Consider the following 12,623-nt stretch of genomic DNA (forward strand, 5'->3'; position numbering starts at 1 on the left):
CCTTCATTGATTGGTGTACAAGAACACCCAGATCTCTCTGTATTGCCCCTTTACCTAAATTGATTCCATTTAGGTAGTAATTTGCCTTCCTGTTCTTGCCACCAAAGTGGATAATCATACATTTATCCACATTAAACTGCATCTGCCATGCATCTGCCCACTCACCTAACTTGTCCAGGTCACCCTGTAATCTCCTAACATCCTCATCACATTTCACCCTGCCACCCAGCTTTGTATCATCAGCAAATTTGCTAATGTTATTACTAATACCATCTTCTATATCATTAACATATATTGTAAGAAGCTGCGGTCCCAGTACTGATCCCTGCGTTACTCCACTGGTCACTGCCTGCCATTCCGAAATGGAGCCGTTTATCACTACCCTTTGTTTCCTATCAGCCAACCAACCTTCAATCCAAGTTAGTACTTTGCCCCCAGTACCATGCGCCCTAATTTTGCTCACTTTTGGATTACTTTTGGATTAAATTGTGCAACTATATCCATGACATTGTCGTAAAATTATTTTCTTGTTTTGGTTTGCAATAATAATTGAAGAACTCAGTTATTGTCAGGATAGGAGGTAAAAACAATGACTGCAGATGCTGGAAACCAGATTCTGGATCAGTGGTGCTGGAAGAGCACAGCAATTCAGGCAGCATCTGAGGACAGGCAAAATCGACGTTTCGGGCAAAAGCCCTTCATCCTGATGAAGGGCTTTTGCCCGAAACGTCGATTTTGCCTGTCCTCGGATGCTGCCTGAATTGCTGTGCTCTTCCAGCACCACTGATCCAGAATATTGTCAGGATATACTGTTTAATCCCTCTTAGTTCTTATATAAAAAAATCAATATGTTCATAGTAAAATATCAACAGGTTACTCTGTCTCACAATTGATGAGAAATTGGATTTAGCATGCTTAACAAATGTGTAAACCTTTGCTTAAAAATGAATAGTTTTTAAATGCTTTGAGTTACTGTGAAACCTTTGTTCTCAGAATCCTGTGGGGAAATTTATTTTCAGTGGTTTTGATAGTAGTGACAAAGATGTGAAGGATGGTTGCATGTTCTACTATAAACTGACAGTAATTGCTTGGAAATTGGCAATAGAAACATAAATATTCTAGTAAAAAGGAACACTGTGGCGTAGTTTGAAAGGGTCAGTATACTGTATGGCTGCAGACTGAGCAAATGTCCTTTAACCAGATCCCAAGTACTTTCTATCCATACGGGAGAAAACTGTAGATACTAGAAATCTGAAATAGAAACAGAAATGCTAAAAACGTTTTTCTCTCCACAATTGTCACACCTGCCTATTTGCAACACTTTGTTTTTATTTACACATTGTGTTTTTTTTCTCTCATCATTCATATTTTTTTAAATTCACTTTTGGGACATGGGCACCACTGGTTGGGCCAGCATTTATTGCCCATACCTAGTTCCCCAGAGAAGTTGGTGGTGAGCTGTCACTTTGAACTGCTGCAGTCCATATGCTGTAATTTTGACCTGCAATGGACTTAGGCTAGGGTCTCCAGGACTTTGACCAGTGACACTGAAGGGATGGATATATTTCCAAGTCATAATGGTGAGTGACTTGGAGGGGAAGTTGCAGGTGGTGGAGCTCCCATATGTCTGCTGCCCTTGTCCTTCTTGATGGAAGTGGCCATGGGTTTGGAAGGTGCTGTCTGAGGATCTTTGGTGAATTTCTGCAGTATGTCCTGAGGGAATGGACGCTTCTAGATATGGTGTAAATCAAATATTATATATAAACAAGTGTTGATTGCAGCATATCCTTAAACGCATATATAGCAAATGTATCATTTAAAAGTCAAAATTATTAATATAAAGAAACAATTTACATTTCATGTCAATCACCTCATCTAGACTTGAAACATTTACATGTTTCTCCCCTGCTGCCTGACCTCCTGAAGTTTTCCATTTTTTTAGTTTGAATTTCACTTTCCAGCATCTATAATGTGCTGCATTTCTATTTGAGAGAGATTCTCACATTTAAGAATGGACAATGGGGCCATTCAAGAGATTAGAGTTAAACAACAGCAGATATGTTGAATGCTTGTTGGGCTGGAGAAGATTCTAGTGATAGGAATGGGTGAGACCCTGGATTTGAAATCAAGTTTAAACCAAGACATTGTTTGGCTGAAAGAAAGTGTAGATTAGTGAGCAGAGTGATGCTAGGCAACACACTTGGTGTAAGTAACAACAAGGGAAGCAGAGATTTCGATTACCTCAGGTTTGTAGAAGGTTGAATTTTGAGAGCAGCCAGCAGTGCCTGGGAATAGTCAAGTCTTGGGCAGCACAAGAATGAATGGATGTTTCAACAGAAGGTGAGAAGGGTGAGGATGAGTAATATTACAGTGGCTGAATTAGCCAGTTATAGTAATTGCACAAATGTTGGGTTTCATCTCTGGGTCAGATATAACATCAAGATTGTGAACAATTATCCTCCGATTGTTCCTAGCAAGATGAATGAAGTGTAGCAAAGGAGAAGAGATTGGAGCAAGGACCTCAATGGCTTTAGTTGGAGAGAATTTCTGCTCACCCAGTAACTACATGCTGAGTAAGCATTTACCAGCAATGCGTGTGTAAAGAGAGGTGGTGACAAGGTAGAAGCTGGGTGTCACAGTGGAAATGTGAAACTTAATGCTGTGCATTTGGACAATGTCACCAAAGAGCAGATAGTAGAAGGAAATTGGGGGGAGATTATTTAATACTTTAACCGTTGATTCCTTCAGTTGTAGCTTTTAATCATGTCCTCCTGTGGGGACTCTGCTGATAGTAGTACTGGAGTGGGGTTTATGTCTGCTGCTGATAGAGCTGAGTCTTAGAATTGGTTTTCTGCTCTTTTGTTTCACCTGTAATGTACTCTGGAGTTTGTTTTGCTTAATGTTTCATTTTATGACCAATGTTTAGTTAACTCGAATTCCAATGAAAGCTAAACTGCATGGAGCCATTTTTTTAAATGAATATGGCAGATCCATGTTTATTTTGACTTGTTTTCAGTTTGGTTATGTGAAAAGCCAAATACAGGAAAAGTCTTTTAGGAGTTCTTCTGAAAGTTTGTGCCTGATCCTCCTTTTGGATTATCAATTTTAATATTTTTACCTTTGATTCCTGTGGTGGTCTCCTTACCAATCCCTGTTAGCATACACAATAGGTAAAATGTGTACAATATACCTTTTAGAATATAGTTAGTCACGGGTAGAACAGACATTATTCTGGAGGTGCAACTTGCAATTTTAGATGAGAATGCTCTGTGAGTATATTAAAGTGTAGGAAAAGGCTAATGAAATCTGAGAATGCAGTTGGTAAAGGTCGGTGCTTCATAATGGCATGGTGACCTCACTGTCTGTTCCCCTTAGTGCTGGTGATTGAAAGCTGTAACTGCCTGAAGGATTTGCCATTGCATGCTTTAAGTCACACTGGCACACAGGGTTTCAGGAAAACGTTTTAAATGTGTATGTTTACAGAGATCTTTACACTATTTATGGCTGTGAAATACAGTTAGTGTAAAATCATCAACGCTTGAGCATCTTTGCACTGACATTCCTCTTTTAACTCTCAATATTGCTAACAGTTTATTTGTCTTTTGTGTCGATCATTTGACAGGAAGATGAAATAAATAAAGCTTCCGGTTCTTTTCCACCAGTGTGCGATCATATGCAAAAAAAAACTGAGGAGCAAAAGAAAATGACCTCATCTGTGCCTTTGCTCACTTTAGACTTGACTAATCGCTTCTGGCCTGCTGCCCGCTTTCAATCCCTCTTTAAACTTGAGCTCATCCGCAACTCTGCTGCCTGTATAGTCAGTTCTGCTACAACGTTCGTTTCTTTAATACAAATTGGCTATATCGCGATTAAAGAATTTAGACTATTATTTATAGAATGCAAACTTTCCGTACCAGTATTGGTTATAATGCAGTTTCGGTCCCATTGGTTTGAATGGTGCTGCTAATACACGGTTTCCTTATAACGCAGGATCGCAAGGGAGCAGAACTATCGTGTTATATCACAGCAGACTGTCTCGCCTTCGCTCTCACCATTTTCACCTAGTACCTGTGTTCTCAAACACACATTGACTTCCGTTTAAGTCGCACTGCAATTGTAAAAATTCTCAGCCTTGTTTTCAAGTCCCTCTGTCAACACCTCCCTGCCTTTTCTAATCTCCTTCAGCCAAACAGGCAGCTGAATTCCCTGCATTTCTTTAATTCTACCGGCTTGTAGATCTGACTTTAAATGCTCCACTATTTGTGGCTTGACTTTCAGCTCCCACAGCCCTAGGCACTTTCATTCCTTCCCCAAACCTCTGTTATTCTCCACCACTTCTTTTTGCCTCTTTCACCACCCTCCTTAGGATCTCCTGTTTTGGTCATCTGCCTGAGTATCTTGTTTCGGGAAGTTTGACAATACTGCTGTGAAACATCTTGGGACACCTTTCACTACATTAAAGACTTGATATGGATACAAGACAATATTGCTAACTGAGGCCAGAACACTTTCAGGAGATGAAGGCAGCTCCTTGGCTGCAGTTGGGGTTGGAGAGTTTCCACTATTCCATGGCACTGAGGCCACAGCTGTGGCTTCTGACCACTCAGTGCCAATGGAGGCCCCTCTGAGGTAATGGTCTGCCACCTTTGGCACTTTTCTTAAAGAAGATAAAAAAGATTAAAATGAGTTTGGTTTGCTGGGGAACCTCCATCCTAACTCCCAGCCTAGCACCCAGTCCTGCTGAGTTTTCACTATCTCTCACTGAGGACAAACAATCAGTCCTCAGCAAAGGCCTTACCTTAATCCCCCTCTGTCCATGCATCAACGAATTAAATAGTTAGTAAGTTTGCAGATGACACCAAAATTGGAGGTGTAGTGGACAGCGAAGAAGATTACCTCAGATTACAATAGGATCTTGATCAGATGGGCCAATGGGCTGAGAAGTGGCAGATGGAGTTTAATTCAGATAAATGCAAGGTGCTGCATTTTGGGAAAGCAAATTTTAGCAGGACTTGTACACTTAATAGTACGGTCCTCGGGAGTCTTGAAAGTGCAGTCGCAGGTAGATAGGATAGTGAAGAAAGCGTTTGGTATGCTTTCCTTTATTGATCAGAGTATTGAGTACAGGAGTTGGGAGGTCATGTTGCGGCTGTACAGGACATTGGTCAGGCTACTGTTGGAATATTGCATGCAATACTTCGAAAGATGTTGTGAAACTTGAAAGGGTTCAGAAAAGATTTACAAGGATGTTGCCAGGGTTGGAGGATTTGAGCTAAAGGGAGAGGCTGAACAGGCTGGGGCTGTTTTCCCTGGAACATCAGAGGCTGAGGAGTGACCTTATAGAGGTTTACAAAATCATGAGGGACATGGATAGGATAAATAGACAAAGTCTTTTCCCTGGGGTCGGGGAGTCCAGAACTAGAGGGCATAGGTTTAAGGTGAGAGGGGAAAGATACAAAAGAGACCTAAGGGGCAACTTTTTCACGCAGAGGGTGGTACGTATATGGAATGAGCTGCCAGAGGATGTGGTGGAAGCTGGTACAATTGCAACATTTAAAAGGCATTTGGATGGGTATATAAAATAGGAAGGGTTTGGAGGGATATGGGCCAAGTGCTGGATTGGGTTGGGATACCTGGTCAGCACGGACAGGTTGGACCAAAGTGTCTGTTTCCATGCTGTACATCTCTATGACTCTATAAAAATGTGCCGTGACATTGAACACTTCTTCCGCCGCCTCTGCCTTCGAGCTTACTTTTTTCATCAGGACTCCTGCCACCATCCGAGGACCCCTTTGCCCACCTCCAACATACTCCAGCCACCTGGACACCCCGTGCCAGTCTGTTACCCGCCCTCGACCTCTTTATTTCCAACTGCTGCCGAGACATTGACTGCCTCAACCTGTCTACCCCACTCCAATCTCTCACTCACACAACATGCAGCCCTCCATTCCCTCTGCTCCAACTCCAACCTCACCATCAAACCAACGGTCAAAGTGGGTGCAGTGGTAGTTTGATGCACTGACCTCTATATTGCTGAAGCCAGGCACCAACTCGAAGACACCTCCTCCTACCGCCCCCTCAACCATGACCTCACCCCCATCACCAAACCATATTCTCCCAGACCATCCACAACCTCATCACCTCAGGGGATCTCCCACCCAGAGTATCCAACCTCATAGTTCTGGAACCCCGCACCGCCCGGTTCTACCTCCTTCCCAAGATCCACAAGCCTGACCACCCCGGTCGACCCATTGTCTCAGCCTGCTCCTGCCCCAGCGAACACATCTCCACCTACCTTGATACTGTCCTATCCCCCTGGTCCAGGAACTCTCCACATATGTTTGGGACACCACCCATGCTCTCCACCTCCTCCAAGACTTCCGGTTCCCTGGTCCTGATTGCCTCATCTTCACTATTTTCATCCAGTTCCTCTACACCTCCATTCGCCATGACCAGATCATCCATACCCTCCGTTTCTTCCTCTCACCAGTACCCTTCCACCGACACTCTGATTTGTTTGGCTGAACTGGTCCTCACCCACAACAATCTTTCCTTCCAATCCTCCAACTTCCTTCAGAAGAAAGGGGTAGCCATGGGCATCCGCATGGGCCCCAGCTATGCCTGTCTCTTTGTTGGCTACGTAGAACAGTCCATCATCTGGAGTTACACCGGCACTACTCCCCACCTTTTCCTCCGCTACTTGGTGCCACCTCGTGCTCCTGCGAGGAGGTTGAGCAGTTCAACACATTCCGCCCCGATCTTAAATTCACCTGGACCATCTCTGACACCTCCCTCCCCTTCCTGGACCTCTCCAACAATGGTGATCTACTCAAAACTGACATTTTCTACAAACCCACTGACTCCCACAGCTACCTGGATTACACCTCCTCCCATTTTACTTCCTGCAAAAATGCTATCCCATATTCCCAATTCCTTCGCCTCTGCCACACCTGCTCCCAGGAGGACCAGTTCCACCAGAACACACTAGATAGCTTCCTCCTTTAAAGACCACAATTTCCCCTCCAACATGTTTGAAGATGCCCTCCAACGCATCTCATCCATGTCTTGTATCTTCACCCTCAAACCCCACCCCTCCAACCGCAACAAAGACAGAACACCCCTCGTCTTCACCTTCCACCCTACCAACCTCCGCATAAATCACATCATCCGCCAACATTTCTGCCACCTCCAAACAGACCCCATCACCAGCGATGTCATTTATTGTATCCGTTGCTCCTGATGTGGTCTCCTCTACATTGGGGAGACTGGACACCTTCTCGCAGAACGCTTCAGAGAACATCTCCGGGACACCCGCACCAATCAAGCCCACCGCCCCGTAGCCAAACATTTCAACGCCCCTTCCTACTGTGCCGAGAACATGCAGGTCCTGGGCCTCCTCCGTCGCCACTCCCTCACCACCCGACGCCTGGAGGAAGAGAGCTTCATCTTCCACCTCGGGACCGTTCAATGCCATGGCGTCAATGTGGACTTCACCAGTTTCCTCATTTCCCCTCCCCACACCTTGCCCCAATTCCACCCTTACAGCTCAGCACCATCCTCATGACCTGTCCCTCCTGTCAATCTTCCTTCCCACCTATCCGCTCCACCCTCCCTTCCGACCTATCACCTTTAACCCCACCTCCATCCGCCTATTGCACTCTCAGCTACCTTCTCCCCAGCCCAACCCCCCCTCCCCCATTTATCTCTCCACTCCCGAGGCGACCAGCCACATTCCTGATGAAGGGCTTTTGCCTGAAATGTCGATTTTGGATGCTGCCTGACCTGCTGTGCTTTTCCAACACCACTCTAATCTTGACTCTAATCTCCAGCATCTGCAGTACCCACTTCTACCTAGTCTCCATCCTAAAGCAACCCCAACCCCTTGGCACTCCTACCTGCAGCAGGAGCTCCCACCTGAGTGTGGAGCTGTCAGTCTCAGCACTAAGGAGCCTCTAGTTGCTGTGCCAGCTGTGGAAGTCTGCTCTCTGCTCTGAATTGGAGGGGCACATTCACTGCCTCCTCAACAACTGCCCTTTGGGTCCCGGTGAAATCGTTTGAAGCTTCCTGATGGTAACATTTTGTCCTGATGGTGATATTAGAACATTAAAATTAAAATTGTGCTCAATTGCATTGGTTTTCTCAACATTGAATTGGAGGGAAGTTTTATTTGTTGAATACTGCATGCCAGGCAGTCGGTGTGACAAATTAAAGGTAGTAAAAAGATCAAGAGAGATGGTAATGTTGAATTGATGTCAGCATCCTTGTAAAACTGACATGTATTTGGATGAGGAATACATTGCCATGTTATCAGCAATAATATGAGAGTGGCATAAAGAACAAAGAAGAGTTTTGATATGCAGCCGTTAGGTGAATGAGGTGGCACAGAGATAAATTACAGTAGAAACCCAGTTGAACTACTGGTTCACCATTAAAGAAGGATGGTCTTATAATTGGGAATGGTTTATTGCAGAACATGAGTTGTAATTGCTCATTATCCACAAATCTTTCGTTCATCTACTGCAGTGGTATCGTTAACTGCAAAATAATTGGAGCTGTCCCTACAGATTTGTGTTGACAAAATGTATTGTGCTTTCAGACATCATAGCTGTATTGAATAGCTCATGTGTTAGATTCACTCTGTGGAAGAAATTGCAATCTGAACAATGATCTCTATTTGTCTTCTTTATGTTGTTTAATTCAAATAATCTGATAATTGAATGCTTTTGCGTGATTGAATTCAGTTAGTATTGTAATTACTTTCTTAATATTAGTCACTATTATTACATAAGTAAACATAGCGGCTCATTGTTGTTTGTGGAACCCTTTACACCAAAGTATTTAAATAACTTGTTGCTCTGTGACTGGTGACCTTAATTGAGAGGGAAATCTTAGTCTTATCTCTGAATGTGAAGATCTGGGTTTAAGTCTGATCTGTTCTGGATGTGTGTCAGAATATAACTGAGGCTTATTAAAACTAATTTGTGGGTCTTGTGATGCAGAGGTAGTAGGCCTGAAGGTCCAGTTTAAAATCCTACCTACCCTGGAGGTATGCAATAACATATGTGAACATGTCAATCAAAATAACCGCAGGGAAAAGTCTAGTCTCTTCTCTGAATACACAGGAAATGTTCAGAGGTTTACACAATCCTTCATGTCGGAGACCTTATCAGATTGCAAAGCTGTTGACTGGCCAGGTATTAGTGATAAAGATGCTTCACTTAAGACAATCATCATTGGCATCATTCCTTCTGTGTAAGATGGTGGGCATGCAGTAGATCCTTTGGGATGGAGGCAGCTTCACATTTGCTAATTGCTGAAAAGAGCAAGCTGTGAGAGGCAGGTACACCACACGTGCTGCACAGTAGTTTTGGGTGTTGTAGGTTGTTCTTGTTTTCAGTGTTGATGCCCGTTGCCAAGCTGCTGCAACTATTGCCCATCAAGGTGCACATTAGCTCACAGCTTATATCTCCCAGGTGTGAAATCGACATTCAGGGCTATTTACTAGAATGGCTTGTAGCTGTTCTGAGGTTGAGTGCAGGCTGCTATCGGTAGAATGTGGATGAGCAAATCCTTTGCATTTATCTGAATACTGTATTCCCAGACTTGGAATCCTGTTTCTTTGAGGCTGCAAGTAGAAAGGGTTTGTTCTCATTTATGTTTTTTAATCAGTAAAATTATTTTCTAATTTGTAACTTGCCTATTTTCTGGTCTTCCCTTATTTTAGTTTCAGTTTCCTTTGAATGTTGATTTGTGTGGAATTAATGAGGTTTTTTTAAGTTTCTAAGAAATTTGAGACGGATGGCTTCCATTTTTATGCTGTCTCTTCACTTTTAATAATGTTTGCTGTCCTCATACTATTATCAATCTGACCAAGAAATACATTTCAAGATCAACTTAAATCAGTCAAGGAAGCACATTTTTTAATCCTGTCTCTTTTGGTTAAATTTCAAGAAAACTGAACAGAAACTGAGAATTCTCATTTTTAATTTAGTCTCATGTTATTGCAATTGCTAATTTTAGATTGCAAAGTACTTGTAATGCCAAGTGACTTGGATGCTGTGAGAAACCAATCTGATGAGGACAGATGCCATTTAAAATGGTGTTGCCAGAGCCAATATGTACTCTGTTTGCTTGGAAGGCTGTGTTGAGCCAACCCTTAGTCAACCTCCTTCCCTTTTGGCATTCATAATGATATGCTTTGACAAGACACTTGATTGTGGAGCATATGGTACAAGAGTTATTCATATACAGTGTAGCTGACCAATTTTATACAAAGGAACAGCCTGAAGCATACCTCTCTTTTCTGCTCTTCCCGCCACACTGGAGAAGAAAATTGGTTCCCTACTTGAAGTCTACATTTCAGAGATGGGACTTCGTGATTTTTCTGTATATGGATCCCTTCATTTATTACTCACTTGGCACCCTTTCTCAGTCATTTATTTACTTGCAAAAGCCTCCCTTCGACTGAGACATTTCAGAAAACTTGTCTACAACAGTTAGAATTATGCTGAATGATATGGTTATTCACTCACGTCTCTCAAATATATCCATCAGCCGCGCCTCCTGCTTATCAACTTTGATTTGTCCATGTTATTCAGAGGACTGCAAGGTTGTGGAATTCCTGCTGTGTCCAGGGTTTTAAGCTGCATTTTAATAGAGGTGGCTAGATTTGTCATTCCTATGTGTAATCTTTTACACTATTTATCGAAGCTGAATATTAAAACGTACTCCAATGTACAAGTAAATTTACTGAACCAACCCAAGCAGCGTCATCATAAATAGTGATCCTGTTGGTGCTGAATTCTCACCCATCAGAAGATTTTAGATCCAGGCTTTCAACTAATTGTACAAGAGAAAAATTACAGCCTGTGAACAACAATTGCTGAAAATACAGAGCAGCCTGACCAGTACCTGAAAGAGAAATCTGGACATATGTTGGGTTTTATAAGACTGCTTTATCAAATTTACTGACTGGCTGATGTTTTTAATCACAAGTCTATTTAAAAAAAAAGATTAGTTCACCAGAACAGCTTATTTTTATTCTAAGTATGCAAAAGGTTAGCCAAAGTGATCTGCAGAGTAACACTGCAAGAACAAATTTAATCACCTCCTGCTGAACTGTGCATTAAATTCGCAGAACAGCTCTGTGCCAACGCACGCAGAAGAAACAGCCGTGCATTCCTCTGAGTCACTGAAATGGTACAGACTCCAAGACCAAGAGGTGGAGCTTGCCAAACAGAGCTCAATAACTCTGAAAGTATTTCATAAAGTATTTCATAGGCTGGGAAACAATATGGGGAAACTTCCCAGCTGCAGTTGTGTACAGACATTTTGAATTGATGCATTATATTAGAAGTTAACTGTTGCAGCTTGTATTCCTGGCATAAACATAGAAGCCAGAGAATCACTAACAATCACTTCTTTTCTTAATGACACACCATGACCTTGGTAGTCCTCCAAGGGTCTGTATGATTTCCTCTTTCTTCCTAAACTCCGGCATTCATAAGCATGGGATCATCTTCTCCATTTGTACTGACCTCGAGCTCTATTTTTCAACCACGTCTTTGATCCTTCTGTGCTATTAGATGAACTTTTTCTTTCGTTTAGGCAAATTACAATCACAGAAGTGAGGACTGCAGATGCTGGAGATCAGAGTCTAGATTAGAGTGGTGCTGGAAAAGCACAGCAGGTTAGGCAACATCCAAGGGGCAGGAAAATTGACGTTACGGGCCAGAGCCCTTCATCAGGATTTTCATTCCTGATGAAAGGCTCTGACCTGAAATGTCAATTTTCCTGCTCCTCAGATGTTGCCTGACCTGCTGTGCTTTTCCAGCACCATTCTAACCTAAATTACAATTGCATCCAACCAAACATTAGGAAGACTGAACCAAACTCAAGTGATTTGGGTCAGGTGTACAAAAGCAGAACAAATCCCACCAGGAGGTCAGTCATTCAGCTCTTTGCAGATATTACTCATGGGATGGTCCTAGGCACAACCATCTTAAGCTGTTTCATTCATTGCCCTCCCTCCATAAGGTCAAGGTGGGTATGTTCATTTATGATTGCACAGTGTTAAGTGACTCCTCAGATACTGAAGCCTCCTTGAACTGCTGCTGGCTATTTGTTTAGGTGACCCATAATGCCGTTGGGTGCCCACATAATCCTAGGATATGTCCCCCGGGCCTGATGGGATATATCCTAGGATTATGTGGGAAGCCAGAGAGGAAATTGCAGTACCGTTGGCAATGATCTTTTCATCTTCACTGTCAACGGGGGTGGTACCAGGGAACTGGAGAGTGGCGAATGTTGTGCCTCTGTTCAAAAAAGGGAATAGGGATAACCCTGGGAATTACAGGCCAGTTAGTCTTACTTCAGTGGTAGGCAAAGTAATGGAAAGGGTACTGAGGATAGGATTTATGAGTATCTGGAAAGACACTGCTGATTAGGGACAGCCAGCACGGATTTGTGAAGGGTAGGTCTTGCCTTACAAGTCTGATTGAATTCTTTGAGAAGGTGACCAAGCATGTGGATGAGGGTAGAGCAGTGGATGTAGTATACATGGATTTTAGTAAGGCATTTGAAAAGGTTCCCCATGGTAGGCTTATGCGGAAAGTCAGCAGGCA

The 12,623-nt window shown here is 43.0% G+C and overlaps 1 protein-coding gene across 9 annotated transcripts in view; it reads left to right on the top strand.

Moving 5' to 3' along the window:
• apbb2b (amyloid beta (A4) precursor protein-binding, family B, member 2b) overlaps positions 1 to 12,623 on the top strand; it is a 265,952-nt gene that overhangs the window by 4,836 nt on the left and 248,493 nt on the right. The gene's annotated exons all lie outside the window — the stretch shown is intronic.

Source organism: Chiloscyllium plagiosum, chromosome 1 (genome assembly GCF_004010195.1).
Source record: "Chiloscyllium plagiosum isolate BGI_BamShark_2017 chromosome 1, ASM401019v2, whole genome shotgun sequence".
Classification (NCBI taxonomy): domain Eukaryota; kingdom Metazoa; phylum Chordata; class Chondrichthyes; order Orectolobiformes; family Hemiscylliidae; genus Chiloscyllium; species Chiloscyllium plagiosum.